The sequence below is a fragment of the Protopterus annectens genome, chromosome 6.part0 (genome assembly GCF_019279795.1).
Source record: "Protopterus annectens isolate FY-2018-M chromosome 6.part0, PAN1.0, whole genome shotgun sequence".
NCBI classification, from domain to species: Eukaryota; Metazoa; Chordata; order Ceratodontiformes; family Protopteridae; genus Protopterus; species Protopterus annectens.
The window spans coordinates 1853836273-1853849452 of record NC_056737.1 but is presented as its reverse complement, the minus strand read 5'-3'; positions in this window follow the sequence as shown (position 1 = coordinate 1853849452).

Here is a 13180-nt window from a genome sequence, read left to right as displayed (position 1 = left end):
TATCTATCTCTAAGAGAAATCATTGTAATCTAGTACTTACTATCAGCAAGGCAAATACAATTGCTGAATGGATGTTGTCAGATCCAAGACAAGATACAACATGCATAGACTTTCTCTTTGGGTTAGCTAGATGACATCACTATTTGACACCTGCCACTAGTTCCCAGGCTAAACAGATACCAAGAGAATTTAACATGTCTATGCTAAAAATAATCTCTCAGATGTACAGCTGCTAGGAAGCCACAGAGTAATACAAAACGCTTTACATGTGAAACCTAGCAATTATCTCTGTCTCAAGACAATAGAAAGAAACCCCTAGCACTAGACATCCTGTCTCTTAGCTGAACTAATCTAACTTTATAACACATCTTCAAACTCTTTACTTATTTTCTTAGAGTTTGCAAGTTACCTCTGTATATTCCAGCCTTTACCATCAACACATACATTTGAATAGGCATGTAGTTTATACACATTTCTGCTCTTCTCTGGCAGGGTGCACTGTGGTTACATTCTTGAAGCTCCTTACAAAACATATAGTTGTCTTACATTTGTAAGGCAAGCATACAAATCATATTACTATTCAAAAATCACATTGAATTATTTACAAAATTCTAGCTGGCTGAGTTGGCAGCCTTCACATGCTCAAACCCATATGATCAACTATTTAAAAAGTCGAATATATCCCTATTCGCTTAAACAGCAAATCGCCCTGAGATCTCAGTAAAGTGGGGATTGGGAAATTTGCCCTTCTCAACAGTGTAGTACGGTCTTGGAAATGGTGTATATAATTAGCAGGAGGTGAGGGTGCAGGGGGGCTTGCCCCCTGCAAAACGTGTGTAGGACATCTCTGGATGTCAAGATAAGCTGGGTAATGTCGATAATGTCAAAGTCGACATTATCGACATTACCTCGTTCGGTGGTGTGAGGACTCACTGGATGTCGTTTTCATTCATTCGGTTCAAGTAAGACATCACTCGAGGAATACATTTGCAGAATTTTGATAGTAAACCATCTATCTATCTATATCTATATATCAATATATCAGTATATGTGTGTGTGTATATATATATATATATATAAATATATATATATATATATATATATATATATATATATATATATATATATATATATATATATATATATATATTTATACACATGCATACATATATTCAAAACCAGAGGGAAAACTGGTGATTGCTGAGTGTAGACATTGCTGGCTGAGCCTCCTTAAAACCAGGAAAAATGAACCACAAAGTCTCTACTGAGACTTCATACTAATCAAACACTTGTAACTTGTTTTGAAAGTGATACTTTTTTAATGAAAATTTAAAAAATATCAAATAGATGAGTGCTTTTGCCCTTAATACAGCTTCATCAGATCTAATTCCAGTTTATATGACATGTATTAATTATATATGGCTTAACACACAGTTGATTGTCAATTCACTCAAGCTGGGATCATAAATGTATACTATAGGCTGTTTGGTCAAGCTAAAGTCCTTGTCCTGCATATCTACTCCTATTGATAGCTAATAGGTTATAGCTTATATGCTATATTTCTATCTTATGTAACTAGCGCCTGTTTGATACAGACACTTTATATACCTATTGTCACTGACTATGCATATCCATTAGTAAGTACATCAGCATATTTATGATACAATAAGCAGATGGAATTTGCCATATTAAAATGGGCAACAAGTACTCAGATATGCATGAGAACCAGTCAAGTTATAATCATTAAATATTATGCTGTTGTAAACATAATCATAGCCAACCATAGGTTCATAGGTTCATAGGAGATTACTAGTCTAATGGCCCTAGGACCTTTACAAGTCCAACTATGTAATACCAGTGTTCCCTAATTGACCATTGGTAGATGGTTCCCTGAGTGACCACTGTTAGATGGTTTGATTGTTTGCAGAGTGACTCTATGATCAGCACTGGCTGCCTTTGTCTGTGAAGGAGATAGGTGCCACCCCAGGGCTGAATGTACGGTCTCCTATCCAGTTGTCCAGGTTCCACTTAACTAGAGTCACTGAGGAGCTCTGCTTAATGTGAATTTGGAGTTTATTTCAGAGTAGCAGCAGTCTCTGGGAGACATATCTGTCTCTCCACCATGTTTTGTTTAAGTCACAGGCTAGGCTGAGATCTTTGGAACAAGTGACTCTTGTCCCATTTAATTTGTGTATATGCAGCATTTCCATTAGGGCAGGGTTAGAGACTGCTCTGTAGACCAGGTACAGGTCACCTCTCAGCAGCCTGTAGGAAACATAGTACAGTGACAGGGCTTTCAGTCTTTCCATGTAGGTAATGATTTGGAGTCTCTAGATTTCTTAATCTCTGTGGTCTCTCCTGCTGTGGCAGGTGTCTGGTTTGTTACATGCAAAAGGGAAAGTAGTACTCTATCAGAGGTCTGATGAGGGTGGAGAACAGAAGAGTTATAACATCCTTAGTCTTGGATGCAATGCCCTTTCTTATGAGGTGTGCAGCATAAAAAGCCTTCCTTACCACTGTGGACACATGATGATTGAAGTTTAGACTGCTATAAACTTGTGTTCCCAAGTCACGCAAGACTGGGTTTGAGCTTAGGGGGTGTTGCCTATATTGTAATTTGTTGGAGCTACCTCTTTCCCAAAGGGGACAATGATGCACTTTTTTTCATTTAGTTTTAGACAGTGGCTTGGGCACCAATCATTTGCTGTGATAACCCCTTCTGTAATATGCTAATATCTTTAGAGGACTCGGTGACTGCTCCCAATTTCCAGTCTTCTGCGAACTTGGTAAGCCACAGGCCATCTACTTTCACCTGGACTTCTGAGAAATAGATTCCAAACAGTTGAGGTCCCAACACAGAACCCTGTGGTACCCCACTAATAACTGGTCTATTAGTGGAGGTGGAATCCCCAATTTTGACAGTATGTATTCTGTCGATGAGCCAGTTGGTTACCCATCTAGTGACATATGGGTTAATCCCCAGCTGGGAGAGTTTCTTGATGATACCTGAGTGGGGGATTCTGTCAAAAGCCTTGGCTAAGTCAAGATAGGCAATATGTACTGCTTTGCCTTCGTCCGGGGCTTTGGTGACATTCTCAAAGAAGTCCACCAGGTTTAGTAAACATGATTTACCCTTAACAAAGCCAAACTGGGTCGGGTTCAGAGTTTGAAGGTTGCCCATGTCCTTGTTGATAAGGTCCATGATAATTCTTGTCATGGCCTTGCAGATAAGGCTGGTTAGGTTTATGGGTCTATAGTTCCCAGGATCAGTTGATGGACCCTCTTTGTACAAGGGGATTACAGTTGCTGTTCTCCACTCTGCAGAAACAAAGCCAGTACTCAGGCTATGGTTAAAGAGAGTGTCAAGTGTATCTACTAGGTCATGTTTTAGGTTGTTTAGTAAGCATCCTGGAAAGTTATCTGGTCCCATAGAAGCTGTATTTTTGGCATTTATGAGCACAGATATGGCCTATGCATTGGAGATACTGGGGAGAGGACAGGTGTCAGGTATGCGTTGGAGTATGGCTGAAATAAATTCTTATCTGCATTGTTAACTTCTAATGAAAATAATTAAAAATATTAAAAAATACATATATTATTGATCTGCATTCAGTTATCTAAAGATATGCTTAGTTAGTTAGTTAGTTAGTTAGTTAGTTAGTTAGTTAGTTAGTTAGTTAGTTAGTTAGTAAGTTAGTTAGTTATTTTTTTTTTTTTTGTTTGTTTGTTAACCAGGGAAGAACACTGATCCCAAATAGTGGTACAAGATGTAAGGCAAAAAATTGCTAAAGTAAACAGTAATAGAAAAAAAGATGCAGTCTCACAAAGTTTAGAAGTACAATTATACACATTTCAGTGTAATGATATGGTTAGAAAACATACACCCACTACAGCAATAATACTATTTAGAACGTATACAAAGTCACAGCTATGGCATGTTAAAAGGGATGGCTCTACAAGGTGCAAACTCCATGGATAAACAATCAGCACTGTATAAAAGCTGCTGATGTGTCTGCAAATAACTGGTGCAATACAAGCAGTAATGGTAATTATTAAGCAGCCAAGCTTCAGAATGTGGTTGCTAAAATGATTTGCTGCAGTGCATGTGTGTTAGAAACTGTAACAAGGAGCTATCATAGCTTTTTTGGGTTACTTATTAATTCTGGTTGCTAGGAAGTCAAATGGAGGATTGCCAATCAGTTTACCTGCAACTTTGAATATATACAATTACAGCATGGTAGGTAAAAATTCAGAAAGGAAGTTGGAACCTGCAGACAAGTGAGTAGGACAGATGTCAGAATGGGGACAGGAGAGGAAGAGTGAGGGTAGAAGAGAGAATTAGGAGAGTTGTTTTGTACTCCTTTAAGTACATAAAACAAATCAAAATAGTTATATGTCTTTACTCTGCAGGTTGTTTTAGGTGATTTCTCAATTCAGGAAGTATTTGCATTGCACATTTTTCTGTGGGCATTTTTTTACTTCAGTTTAGAAATTTGGGTAAGGAGGAATACACTATCTCCGGGATGCAATAAACTTCATGCAGGAATAGTGCTATTCCTGCATGGAGTGAACCATGTCATTTACCAATAGCGTTAACAGCAGCGCACCTTGCATATTCATGAAGGCACACTACTGATAAGGCTAAATGGACACGAACACTACTGAGTGCAGGGGGCATGTTTAAGTAGTGCACACACATCTAACACAGCCCCTGCTCTGAGAATAAAAAGTAAAATTAATAAAACAGTGTCCACGGACACTGAAATAGATAGGGGAGCAAGAAATCAATGCAGGGGGTGTGTGACACATTCTGTCACACACCCCCTGCATTGTCAAAATGCCATACAGCACTTTGCAAATGCTGTCAGTATCCGTGGACAATGAAAGCAGGAATTCCGGATAGGAAGCAATGCAGGGGGTATGTGACAGGTGCTGCCACACACACCCTGCATTGTCAAAGTGTTGTACAGCACTTTGCAAGTGCTGCTGTGTCCGTGGACACTGAAAGCACCCATCCCAATAGGAAGCAATGCAGGGGGTGTGTCACACACCCCCTGCATTGTCAAAGTGCTGTACGACCATACTCCTCAACTGTACAAGTTTTTGCAGAATGCCCAGATGCCTGCCTCACATACCTCTCAACCTCCTAGATCAAGAAAGCTGCATAAAGCCATAAATAATGGGGGACAAAGGCCTAAAAATAGGGACACTTTTTAAATATTGCACTTACAAACTTGGAAAGTTGATAGAATAAAAGGTTCGTACTAGCACAGATTTCCTAATGGGTATGAAGCCTGAAACCCAAATGTCTGTCATTGTCAAAGTGCTGTACGGCCATACCTCTCAAGTGTACAGGTTTCTGCAGAATGCCCAGATGCCTGCCTCACATATCTCTCAACCCCCTAGAGCAAGAAAGCTGTACAAAGCCATAAATAATGGGGGGACCAAGGCCCAAAAATAAGGACACGTTTTAAATATTGTACTTACAAACATGGAAAGTTGATAGAATAAAAGGTTTGCATTAGCACAGATTTCCTGAAGGGTATGAAGTCTGAAACACAAATGTCTGTCAGTATGTTCTGATTTAAACCCCAAGTGTTTGCCAATGATTTTCTAGAAAACCACAGTCACACTTTATAACTTTGTAAGAGCAATAATTAAAATCTGTCCCTATGTGTCCCCTTACAATTTCCCTTACTGTGACTGACAAGGAGTATAGATATACGTAAATACAGTGGGTTGATTAATTTTTTTTTCTATTCCCAGGTATATTTAAGCATAGCTGAGCAGGTGTGCGTGTTATAGCACTCTGCTCAGCATTGCTTAAACATCCCATTTGAGATAAAAATATGCAGCTAAAATCCTAACACCAAGATAGCATACTGGGTAGAGTCCCGGCTTTGCATGCAGGCGTTCAAGTACCAAGACAGGCACTTTATTTTTACATGGGAAAACAGTGTTGAAATTATTTTTATTTTAAATTATGTAGCAATTGATACTTGTCAACCAGGGTAGTGCAGCTGGTCTGCAATGGAAGTGTGAGTGCATATAACATATGAAATCACCCATGTATACACAAGTGTCCCATACAGTATAGTCACACCCCATGGTAATATAATGAAAGCACATAGAAGGACATCATGTAAAGTAAATCATATACACTTGCTAATATGTCAGTAATGATTAATTTAAAGTCATTAATCTGATATTCCCTAAAAATGAAAAGTGAGCAATGGTTAGCAGTGTTCAGTTATGCCTAGCTGGTTTAAGCACTGCTTAGATGTAAATGGTAAGCAGCAGTCAGCTCAGCTAAACAGATCTGCGCATTGTTAAGCAATGTTCAGCAATTACACCTTTAAGTACTTTTAAACCAGCTTAGCAGATTTGCACACTGCTTAGCTGAGGTTAGCATTTTCAAAATGGTCCAATGACAGCAAAGGGTGGGAATATAGCTTTATTTAAATGGCACAGGTGGGAATACAGACAGAATCTGTTGTAGCTTTCTCTGAGTAGGGACTATGTCGGGTGTTGGTGAGGGCTCATGCTTTCGGGTGCAGCACTGGGGCATTTTGGAGTTCAGAATCATGGCTGGGCTCCTTGTAGCAAACTATGATGACAGACTGCTACAGGCCAGTACCAGGGCTCCCAGTATAAAGCAGAGGCCTGTGGCCATCTAGCACATGATCTCATCAGTGCCACTGGCATCCACCGAACTGGTGAGCAGGTATGGCATCACTATGCCAACCTAAAGCAGAGGAAGTGGGTGCTCTTGGCCCAGTGGATCCAAGATGCTCGGAACAACCATACTCAAGCAGTTTGTAAGTGTCCCAGATATAGCTGTACCAAATTCTATCCTGAGTATGTGATAGACAGGTATGCATAATGTTTGTTTTCTCCCCCTGCAACTGCAGCAGAGAGGGCTAGCAATGCTAAGGCTTATGCAGACAGACTGACAAGGTTGCACCAACAGTCTGGTGAGTACAGATCTACCTTGCAGTATATAGTGAAATAAATAAGAAGGATTAAATTGTTTACTGTGTTCTGTGTCTAACAATTAAAGAAAAGTTTGCCAGACTAATAGTCATTTACAGCATATGCAGTAGTAGAGCACTGTGTCATATAAGTAAAATAAAAACCTAAACCAACAACTGTTGTGTTTATTCTGGTATGTTGTTGTTGAAATAGAATGTGTACAGGTTCTGCACAGAAAATATGGCTTTGACAGCATTAATTAACAGAGGTTGTTCTGAGAATTAGCTAGCATGCAAAACAGTAGATTGTGGATCTGTAAATCAAGATATACATGAACTATGACATATGTCATGCACTAAGATCAGAACCCTGAATACTAATGTCAAGTGTATTATAGTGTGTCCCCTGCTGCAATGCCTCATGTTAACCTTTGCTTTCCAGATCGTATAATTTCAAAGGATTACTACACAGTACAGTAACTATCTGTCATGCATGAATCTCAGAATTACAAGGTCAGATTGTCTAACCCACAGAGTATTAGACAGAAAACAGTCATACAAGAGACAGCAGTTCCCCAGAAGCTCAGTGTGATGAGAAACAGCCTTGTATTTAATTTTAGTACACCCAGACACGGTTCGAATCCAGGAATTCATACTGAGACGTGCATATATACACTCAAGACATCTTGAATATTTGTAGAAACAGTCAGATAGTGGTAACAAATATTTTATCCACAGGTCTTACAGGTAATTAAATGTTTATAGTAGCTGTTTGAAGAGTATAAAAATACACCATGTACAACTGTCCAGATTAATGACTGTTTACGGTGATCATAGCAGTATAATCAGAAATTTTCAAATATAATAGTTGCAATTTTATTTTTTCCCTTATGTATTTTTAGAATGTGTGTATTTAACTTTTTTATAGAAATGAAGTAATTAGTCTAGTTTTAGACTAAATGTGATTCTGCCATTTGAATTTTCTATGAGATGTGATTTCACTGTTTTTTCTACCAAATGTGATTCTACCATTTTTGATCTGTTACTAAGGGTTATATACTCATTTAGCTAGTTAGCTAGACAACTATTGGTGCATTTATATTTAGTTATAATACATATATAGGAGCAGAACTTCTTGAAGATTAATCTGCTCATCAATGAGTGAAAAAGTTGGTATAGCTGATCAGAAATTACTGGATTTTTCACTGAAATTGTGGTACAGTTTGGATCAAGGATTATGCCCTTTCCCCTTTGTATTGTGATCTCAGAGATGATATGGGGTGTAGCAACATTTTTGGGGATCCTTTGTGAATCAGTATATGTCTTGCTCAACCACTAGGTGTCATCATTATTTATTAATCAATGTTCTAGATTTCTAAAGGAAGGTTAAGTTTCTGTATCTATATCTATATATCCATATACCTGAGTTGGAGGTAGCTCATGAGGATGTCTAAGATTGTCATCAAAAAGAGTAGTGGAAATTCCCTAGTACCCTTGGGAAATGTCTATCTTTCTAGATAATACATTGGTCTATTGACAGATATAGATATAAAGAGTGTGTGTGTGTGTGTGTGTGTGTATGTGTGTGTGTGTGTGTGTGTGTGTGTGTGTGTGTGTGTGTGTGTGTGTGTGTGTGTATCTATATATTATGAAAATGTTGAAACAAAATCTTGAAAATAAAACCATAAGACTGAAAGACCAAAACACCGGAGACCATAATATCAAACTCCAAGACCTGCACCCCTGCAAGTCCTATGTTAGCACTCGTTCCTGGGTCCATATTGGTATGGAGTGTCAATGCTCAAGGTCTTTTTGACATTGTAGTCTTTATTGCTTTGGTCTTTCGATATTTCAGCCTCTTGATTTTGAAGAAGTCAGGAGGCAATTTAAGACAAGGAAGTGGGAATGGTGAAGTTCATAAAAAGTGAAGAGATCTGTTGAAAAGAGATTAAAGGATGAAGACAAAAGGCAAGAAGAAAGTAGGCTGAGTAGCAAGGCAAATATATGTAGGAAGCTATAGAGAGGAAGAATTAAGCTAATATATTAAGGCCATAGGTGACAATGAAAATAGTACTGGGATGAAGGGCACAGATGTCCCCCTCACCAAGCTGGACAAGGAGAAGGTCACAATCAGCTGCCTATCTGGTGCTAGAATCCATCAGATCATGTATGCACTTAGGTCACTCAACAACAAGTACAGTTATGACTCTGTCATAGTCCATGTTGGGATGAATGACTTGAGACATACCTCCCTGGACTATATGAAGTGAGACATGACTGTACGCTCAGATTATGTGACCCACGCAGATATGACCCTAGTCCTAAACAGCATTCTACCTTCACATAGGATGATGCCACAATATAATCAAAAAAATTATTGACTTCAACAATTGGCTTAGCTTATGGTGTCAGTCCAGGGGGATCCGGTATTTGTCAGCCTGGGAAGACATGGTTGACAGGACGCCCTGATTTGCCAGAGATGGTCTGCATCTGTCTACCTTAGGCATTTGGATACTGGCTAAAGTGCTTGCCTCCCTCACAGAGCCTTTTTAGGCAATGTCAAAATGACAAAATTTCCAACATACCAAAATCCACTAAAGATAAATTCAAGGTTCTCCTGCTTAATGCTAGGAATCTAAACACAAAACTGCACTCCCTGGAAGCACTCCTCACCTTGGAAGATGCTGATGTCTGTGCAGTCACTGAAACATGGTTCAAGGCCATGGAGAGCACCCCAGTTGCACAAAGCTACAATGCCTTCCACACATTCAGACCTCAGAATGAGCATGAAAGAACTAAAGGGGGAGGTGTATCCATCTTCAGTAAAGCAAAGTACACCTCGAGACTGGTCAAACAGTACAACTCTCTTGAACTACTCCATGCCCAATTAACTATATGCAAAACATCCTACTACATCATTGCTAGCTATAGGTTCCCTTTATGAACCAATAAAAGCACAATGGCTACCTGGACTTACTGGAGTCACTCACTATACAGCCCAACACCTTATTCATGGAAGATTTCAATTATCTCTCCATCTACTGGATAACATACACAAGCTCAAACATGCTTGCCTAGACGTTCCTGGACTTTGTCAGTGCAAATGCTCTGGAACAGATAGTCTGCACCTGCACAAGGAGCTTTAATATCATTGGCATAGAACTCACCAGCACGGGTGGTCTGTGCACTGCCCCCTGTGTGATGCCCTCCCTGGTAAGGTCAGACCATAAATCAGTCCAATCTGAATTAACTGTTGAACCCCACACTCCAATGGAGCAAAAAACTAAGGAACTTCTCCAAAGCAAACTACAGCCTATTAAGTGATGGTACGAAACGTTTTATACCCCCTGCAATCACAGGCAATAATGAAGCTTATGCAGAGATGTACACAAATGCCCTGTATAATCATCTTAGCAACTGTATAGACTCTGCTGTACATGACCGGATTAAAACCAGGCCCTCCTGAAAAAACAAGGCACCTTGGTGGACACCTAGTATAAACAGATTGTATAACAAAAAAAAAAAGAAACTGATTTCCAAGGACAAGAGACAACTGCCTCTGCAGAGAAAGAATTCCCTCCACAAACTAAGCAAACCTCTAAAGCTAATTATGAAGCTAAAAAAGTATCCTTAGCCAAGGACAATCATAAGGTTCATAGCACTCTTTAACTACATCAAAATTTTCAAAGGGAGTGCCCAGCTCTCTGCCAAATTGGTAGTAATTGGTACCACTCACACTATACTGGAGAATATTGCCAACCTGCCAACCTGCTAGCTGACAGATTTGGTACAAACTTCACCCCCTATCCCCATCAGCCATAACCCAAAGCATACCCAACACCAGTTCTTTACGTGGTATCTTCTAGAGATCAAGTCATATCTGTGCTCTCCATAGCCAAAAACACAGCCTCAATGGGACCAGACAACATCTCAGGTTGCTTACTAAGCAATCTAAATCAGGACCTAGCTGACCCATTTGCCTTTCTCTTGAACCATGGTCTGAGAACTGGCTTTGTACTAGCAGAATGGAGAACAGCACCAGTAATCGTCTTGGATAAAGGGGGTCATCAACTGACTGTGTGAACTATAGACCAATAAGTCTAACCAGCCTTATCTGCAAGGCCATGGAAAGGATCATCATGGACCTTATCAACAAGGAGATAGGTGACCTTCAAACTCTAGACACAGCCCAGTTTGGCTTCATTAAGGGTAGATCATGCTTACTGAACCTGGTAGGCTTCTTCAAGAAAATCACCAAAGCCCTGGATGAAGGTAAGACAGTGCATACTACCTATCTGGACCTAGCCAAAGCCTTTGACACAATCCCAAACTTGGGTATCATTGAAAAACTCTTCCAGTTAAGTGTTAACGCTTACACCACTAAATGGGTAGCTAATTGGCTCACCAACAGAACACATACTGTGAAAGCTGGTGACTCCACCTCTACCAGTAGACCTGTAACCAGTGATGTACCTCAAGGATCTGTACTGGGCCCTTTACTATTTGTAATCTAATTCTTGGAAGTCTAGACTAAACTAGATGGCCTTTGGCTTACTAAGTTTGCTGATGATTATAAACTAGGAGCAATCATTAAGTCCATCAATGATGCTAACATATTACAAGAGGGACTAACACAAACAAATGACTGGTGCCAAAGTCACAGTCTAAAACAAAACCTAAAAAAAGTGCATTATTATACCATTTGGCAAAGAGGAATTCCCCACTAATTACAATATTAACAGCACCCCCCTAAGTTCAAACACAGTGGTGTGAGATCTGGGAACAGAGGTCAACAGCAATCTGAACTCTGACCACTAGCTTTTCACAGTGGTAAGGAAAGCTTTCTGCATTGCACATCTCATAAGTAAAGGCATCACATCCAGGTCTAAGGATGTTATAACCCCACTTTACTTGACCCTAATCAGACCATTAATAGAATACAATGCTCCCTTCAGCATGTATCTCACCAATCAACTGGAGCTACCACAGAGGTTTCTCACTAAGAAGATACAGGTCCTCCAAACCATGGCCTATGTGGAGAAACTGAAAGCCCCATCACTGTACTCTGTATCATATAGGCTACTGAGAGGCAACTTATGCTTGGCTGACAGGGCAGTCTCTGAGCCCGATCTGATGGAAATGCTGCACATCCGCAAATCAAATGGCACTACAGTCACTCACTGTAGGGATCTCAACCTTGCCAGTGACATTAACAGAACATGCTGGAAAGATAGGTATGTCTCCCAAAGATTGCTGCTGTTCTGGAATAAACTTCCAATTCATGTGAAGCAGAGCTCCTCAATGACCTTATTCAAGCGCAACCTGGACAAATGGATAGGTGACCGCAAATTCTCCCTGGGGGTGGAACTCGTGTCCCTCGTGGACTGGGGTAGTCAGTATTGATCTGTAAAGTACATCCATCTAACCAAGGACAATTGGAGCACCCCAGGATGAACATGGCTAGGCTTATAAAGGCTCCAGGGCCACTAGCCTAGTAACCTCCTATGAACCTACAAACCTATAAACAAAACAAAACACTCTCATTGAAAAGCATGCGCAACAGTAACATTATCTTTTTTGAATCTCATATTTACTGAAAATCCATCTGGCAATTCCTTAAACTAAGAAGACATGCTAGAACGCATAATCATACAGCAGCTATGTGAATTGTGCAGAAATTCAAAAAGGCAAATATGTAATGCTTTTGCTAGCAACTTGAAACAGTACACTAGGCAAAAGTATCCCTTTCCAGGGGCAGCCCAGAAGCACTGTCTGGTGAAGCGACTTGGTCAGAATCACGCAATAAACAAACAATCCAAGAGAATCAAAACCTGCACTACAGGAAGCAGCAGCTCATTAACAGATCATAGCAATACTCATCTGCACAAGTACCAGACAAACTTTTGAAGCTAAATGCAGCACATTTCACACTCTTGCTCCAGCACAAAAAAGCTATATTAAAAATGTATAGTTAAAATATTAACACTAATGTCACAGACTTCATGCTTTCTAGTTTACTCACAGCCAAATAAAAAACAGCACACTGTATAAGTCAACAAAACAAGGAAAGCAAGAATCATACTCAAAGAACATAGCTTAAATTATGATACTGTTGTTTACTACAATTTATTCCTTACACTGCAACATAACTGGGGTGTCAGATCAAGGTATTTACACACACACACACACACACACACACACACACACAC